Source organism: Aethalodelphis obliquidens, unplaced genomic scaffold (genome assembly GCF_003676395.1).
Source record: "Aethalodelphis obliquidens isolate GAN/ISIS:26980383/991018 unplaced genomic scaffold, ASM367639v1 scaffold2, whole genome shotgun sequence".
Taxonomy (NCBI): domain Eukaryota; kingdom Metazoa; phylum Chordata; class Mammalia; order Artiodactyla; family Delphinidae; genus Aethalodelphis; species Aethalodelphis obliquidens.
In genome coordinates, this window is record NW_020837946.1 from 59,870,747 (window position 1) to 59,877,245 (window position 6,499).

The window sequence follows — 6,499 nt, forward strand, 5'->3', positions numbered from 1 at the left end:
CTTTTGGTTCCAAACCTTCACACACGCCCTTGTTTTGGTAACTGGTCCAGTCTTCCTGACCACAGAAGTGGGTTTCTGACCCAGGTTTGCCAACCTCCTTCTTAGTCATGCTAGTTGGTTTCTGTCACTTGCAACCAAGAATGCTAACTAATAAAGGGATTGGAACAGGTCAAGAAACCTTAAAATTATTGGGATGGATGGACGGATGGAAGGAAGCGGGGGAAGGAGGGAAGGAGGGAGAAGGAGGGAGGAAGGAAGGGCAGGAGGAAGAAAATAAGGAAAAAACAACAAGAAGGATAAACAAGGGAGGACCAAATTTAAGTAAAAAATTCATGTGTGGGAGGTAGTTACGAGATCTACCTAACAGATTGGTGGTTATTTGAGGATAAATCTTTATAAATCATTACCCTCCAAAAATCATTTCAAATATTCTTCTGAAACACTCAACACTTCTTAGGTTTTTTTTCATGAACCCTTTCTTTTTTTTCTTTTTCTTTTCTTTTTTTTTGCGGTACGCGGGCCTCTCACTGTTGTGGCCTCTCCCGTTGCGCAGCACAGGCTCTGGACGCGCAGGCTCAGCGGCCATGGCTCACGGGCCTAGCCGCTCCGCGGCATGTGGGATCTTCCCAGACCGGGGCACGAACCCGTGTCCCCTGAATCGGCAGGCGGACTCTCAACCACTGCGCCACCAGGGAAGCCCCATGAACCCTTTCTTAACACAAGTTTTGCACGTAAGGAACTGGGAGCAGCAGAAGTGGTTTGTTCATAGTGACGCAACGTGGAAACTGGACAAGAGCATCCCATCCAAGTTATCTCTTAACTCTGCCCTCCTCTCCTTTCCATCACCTGCCGTGGCCCTGAGTTGACCTCTCTTTCTTTCTTGTCTGGACTGTGGCCATAGTCTCCTCTTTGTTCTTCTGGGTTCTAATATCTTCTCTACTCATCCAGTTTTTATATTACTACATGAATTCTCTTCCTAAATGGAAATCTGATCGTGCAAAATAAAGTCTAAATGCCTTGATATGGCCCATGGCATCCTTGCCTCATTGCCCACCCTGCACTCCAGCCAAATTTTCTGTTGTTTCCCAAACACGCTGGGCTTTTTCTCATTGTTGTCCTCCTGTTCATGATGTTCCTTCCCTCCAGGATCACTTTTCCTCTTTGCTCTTCTTGAAAAAAACACTCAGTTTAAATGTCACCATGAAACCTTCCTGAAATTTTCCATGGAAATAGCTCTCTTTCTGCACATTACTATCACTTGAGTTAATATGTTTATTATTGCAATTATTACAACAAAGAAGAAGAATTTATGTATGTGTTTCCCTGCTAAGCTGTGAGCTCCTTCAGGAAAGTGACAGTTTCCTGTATAACCATTACCTTGCACGTTATTTGGTGTATGTTGGATGCTTGGTATATTATTTGAATGAATGATTGTGTGAATGATTCCATGAATGATCAAATTAATGGTAGCAGATTTTCGCTAAGCACGAACCCCATGAAGTAGATACTACTGCTGCAACTTACCCCTGAGGAAATGAAGGCTTAGAGGGTTGAGTCACCCAAAGGTCACCCAGAAAAGGATGGTGGAGCCAGAATTCAACCCAGGAAATCTGACTACTGCTCCTACGGCTGTACTAAACTGCCTCCCTAGACTGGAAAATCTCCTTTTTCGTTCCGGATATTTGGCCGCTCCTCTTTTTGTCATCTAGAATCGGAGATCTACACAGCCAGCTCCTATTCGGGAAGCCATTGGACATCCCATGAAAAGTCAATCCACCATCCCTGTTACACTCTTACTTGAGCTTGGAAGGTTGACCTAAGCCAATCTCTGAGACATCTGGGTGTAGGGCAGAAAAGTGCTTTCCCAAAGGGCTCTGCCCTGAGGGGTGAGTAATCGTTTTCTGCCCTTTCAGGGTGGGGCTTTAAGATTTAAAGAGCTAGTCTTAATTAGAGCATTTCCTGGCTGAGTAAATTTTAAACTTAAATTCAGCTACGCCTTAGGTTAGCAAGTCAGGGCTTGAGACTTCACCTTCCATGATTCCTCCCAAGTTCTTCATGGGGGAGGGGAGTGGTGGGAAGGCAAGGAGAGAACGTAGTCTAGGGAACAGGGAGACCTCAGGAGCGCTGACGAGGCAGAGACCTAGTCAACCTGCACGGCAGATCTGTTACTAAACCCTGGACACACAGTTACCTACCGTTCCAACTGGTTAAATATTAATCTGTGGCCCTGTTCCTGCCATTGGGCATTAATTAGACTTTGTTTAAATAAGTATTCTGAGAGTCACCTGTCAGGGAGGCGACCTTAGGCAAAGCAAGGGTTTCTCTACTTCTAAGAAACCAGATACTTGGCAGTCACAAATGAAGAGCTCAAAAGTTTTAAGGGGCAATGCGAATGTCACTGGACTTAGTCCCAGTTTTCTTATTTTAACTGGAACACTGGCCAGAGGACCAAAATGAAGAGTGCTGCACCTGGAAACCACACTAGCCCATCACCCTGAGCTCACAGGACCATGTCAGACCTTCCAATGACCTGTACATGCTAAGAACTGGGGACTGAGGGCGGGACGGGCTGGCCAGGCACTTTATTAGAACTGCTATTGTTGCAGGAGCTATTGTGTGAACTGATTGGGATCTTTTAGCAAGTGTGGGCTCTAACATAGAAAGGGTAGAGGCTGTGAAAAGTAGAGAGCAGTGGACTGAACCCAAGGGCACACCCCCAGGCATCGCTGGTCAAGGAGGTTGGTGTACTAGAGTGCGTAGCAGACAGTAAGACTCCTAACCTGCATCCATCCACTCTTCTGGAAACAGTACCCTATTTCACCCTAGTGAACTACCTTCTCTCCTTGATTGGGACCATCAATCACAGCACCTTGCTCACCCCCAGCCAATGACCCAAGCCAGACGATTTAGAGGCTTTCTCTCGGGAATCTGACTTTTGAACAAAGTGACAAAATGACTGGTGGAGTTGATTCCTCCTACTAAGATAGCACCCATCAATTCTGCTGCTTAGAACACACTTCCGCTTCTGCTCAAACTTCACAATTCCTGCTTGTTCTAAGTCTACTTATTTAACTTTCCTTTCGATTCTGTGAGTTACTCCACAGTCGTCACATAAATGTCCTTTCTGTTTGTTAGTATTTGTTTCTCTTGCTTGACACCTAAGAATCCTAACTGACATACCATGCAAATATATATACCTTTAGATTATATTCTCTTATACGCTGTGTTTATAGCTGTGTGTTTAAACATCCTCCTCCTTCGGCACACCGAATATTTTTTTCACTTCTGTTTCAGACCACCCACTGGACACAGTTTAGAGATGATTTTCTTTTTTTTTTTTTTTGCGGTACGCGGGCCTCTCACTGTTGTGGCCTCTCCCGTTGCGCAGCACAGGCTCCGGACGCGCAGGCTCAGCGGCCATGGCTCACGGGCCCAGCCGCTCCGCGGCATGTGGGATCTTCCCGGACGGGGGCACGAACCCGCGTCCCCTGCATCGGCAGGCGGACTCCCAACCACTGCGCCACCAGGGAAGCCCTAGAGATGATTTTTTAAAATGCAGACATGGAGGACAGATGAGTATAGGGATGATCAAACACAGACTGGTGCCAATCAGTTCAATCCGATTGCTTTCCAGCTGCCAAGAGGGAATGAGAGTTTTGTTGGGCAAAAAAGAATGAGGTAATTGAGATGCTTGGGGCCCAAGGAGAAATTGAGTAAGCCTGGGAAGGATCCTTATAAAGCAGCTTGAGAGCCTTGCTGTCTAGGAGGGGGGCTCCAGGAAGTGAAAGATGTGAATAAAGTAAGGTCTGCAGCAAATGCCTTCCTCTTCCTCCTTCTCGCCTAGATCCCTGGGTCCCAGCTGCCAGGTTAGTGCTATCAGGATAAGAGGGTGGCTTCTCGTCAGCTGCACAGGTGTTTGTGGGAAGGCCCGGGACTGTAATGGTCTCTTGAATGATGCTTTTATGGCAACATGTTTTTTTTCTAGTATCAAGGAACTGACACATTTTCTGGACCCATCATTTTTACTGTTCCACGCTCCTGTACCTCCTCTCATTGCTTCTGGCATCACTAGTCTACTTGGGAGACTTGCATTATTACTGTCATTTGTTGTCTTCTCAAACATTAATATGAACTATTTACATATCAATATTCCTAGTATGCATGGATTACCCATGTCCTGACCAAACTTGATTTTGGATCAAGTTGAATAAATCCCAAATCATTCTAGTTAATGGATGTTTTAATATACAAAAATACACTCTAATTACTACACAATGATCTCCAGTAGGTAAAAGAAGCTATAATATCAGTTGTCATAGATGAGAAAAAATACATTTAAATTTGGCCACAAAGAGATTTCTGGGCCCTTTTACATTCAAATTAACATAGACTCATGTTTATATATCATCGGAGCCTGTAGCTGTGGCTTTATTTTAGTCCTAGAATATTGATTATAGTCATAGGTCAATTTATGAGTTTTTTAAAGAAATTGTTTCCCAGACCAGGCAACACAGATTCCTCTGTCACAGCCCTTATTCATTGTGAAGATGAAAACAATGGAGTCAGGACCAGGCCTGTCCAGTTAATTAAGTTTCCGGAATTGCCTTACAGGGTGAGTTTCCCAGCAGAGCTCTAGGCCATGTAACCTGGGGATAGGAGAACAGAAATTCCATTCCCCGCTGAGTCACGCACTGCAACACCCTGGATAACTTACTCAACCACCTAGGGCTTTACTTACCTGAGTGGTAGAATGAGGATGAGGAAATAAGAATACCAAGTACATACATAATTTGGAGGAATGAAGGAGAAATTAGTGACAATATCTGCAAAGGATGAGAAGAAGCCACCAGTAACCTCTTCTGGCAGGATATTCATAATCAGAAATGTAAATATGCTTCATATGTGTATACTTCCTTTCTACAAACTCTTCTCTCCACAGAGACAATTGAGACGTTCATTACTCAAAAGACAGAAGATTGAGATTTTAACAACCACATATCATCAGTTCAAAGACACCTGTTCATCCACATTTTACCATTTCTGAAATCTAGATGCGTCTTACAATTCTTATTTTCGCATCACTGAACTAAGTATGGTCTTACAATTCATGGCATCTTAAATTTAATGACACACAGCATTTCTTTTTTCGCTTATACAAATGGATCTACACAGACTTACCTCCTTTGGTCAAGTGGCTTGCTGAAGGGATTGTGGTGGCCCTACTGGCTTTGGAACACTGAACTTTTTTTTTTTCTTTTGTACCTTGCTAATCACTAGTAGATGGTCACCAAATAGTGACTATTTTTTTTCAGATTTTATTTTATTTCATTTTATTTTTTTGACTCCCAAAGCAAAGACATTGATAAAGCAAATACAATCTGCAATAATAAATACATCTGCAACAGATGCTAAATATCGTTAAATTATTATATAATTTAGACAGTAAATATGGTCTATTTTTGCTTCTTTCCAATAGAATACATTTGATCAGATTTTTTTTTATATAGCAGGTTCTTATTACTCATCAATTTTATACACATCAGTGTATACATGTCAATCCCAATCGCCCAATTCATCACACCATCAACCCCACACCCCCTGCGGCTTTCCCCCCTTGGTGTCCATACGTTTGTTCTCTACATCTGTGTCTCAGTTTCTGCCCTGCAAACCAGTTCATCTGTACCATTTTTCTAGGTTCCACATATATGCGCTAATATATGATATTTGTTTTTCTCTTTCTGACTTACTTCACTCTGTATGACAGTCTCTAGATCCATCCACGTCTCTACAAATGACCCAATTTCGTTCCTCTTTATGGCTGAGTAATATTCCATTGTGTATATGTACCACATCTTCTTTATACATTCGTCTGTCGATGGGCATTTAGGTTGCTTCCATGACCTGGAACCCTGAACTTTTGCAAGAGGTTGACATTCAGAGATAACCAGAAGCACCTCTAAGCCACTAGGACAGATTCATTTAGAACACAGCTTGATTGGTGAATGCTTTGACAGGGGAACACACAGAATTCTATGAGACCAGCCAGCCAGATGTGGGTTGGAGGAAGGTTGTCAGGAAGACTTCCTGGAAGAAGTGATGTCTAAGCTGAGAATTAAAGAAAGGGTCGGAAAAAAAAAAAAACCAGAAACAAAGAAAGGGTTGGAGTTACCTAGAACAAAGTTACTCAAAGTGTCCACTAAGTCTATTTGTTAACAGTCTTCCCTGGGTAAGTACAGAAATTGAGAGTAAACATTTAGAAACTTTTATAACATTTGGGCAAAGTAATTTTATGTCTGTTGAATCTAATTATAGAAAATTGGGGAATGTACTTTATGTATCTGTTCTTAAAATTTTAGTTTCCGTGGTAATTAATTTTATTGTAAATTTTTATTAAAAAAAAATGAGTCAGGACAGATTGGAAATTGAAAAAAACAAAGCCAAAAACCAACTGGCTCTTCCTCACAGATCTTTGGAGAAACACTGAGTTAGAGGAAGTGAT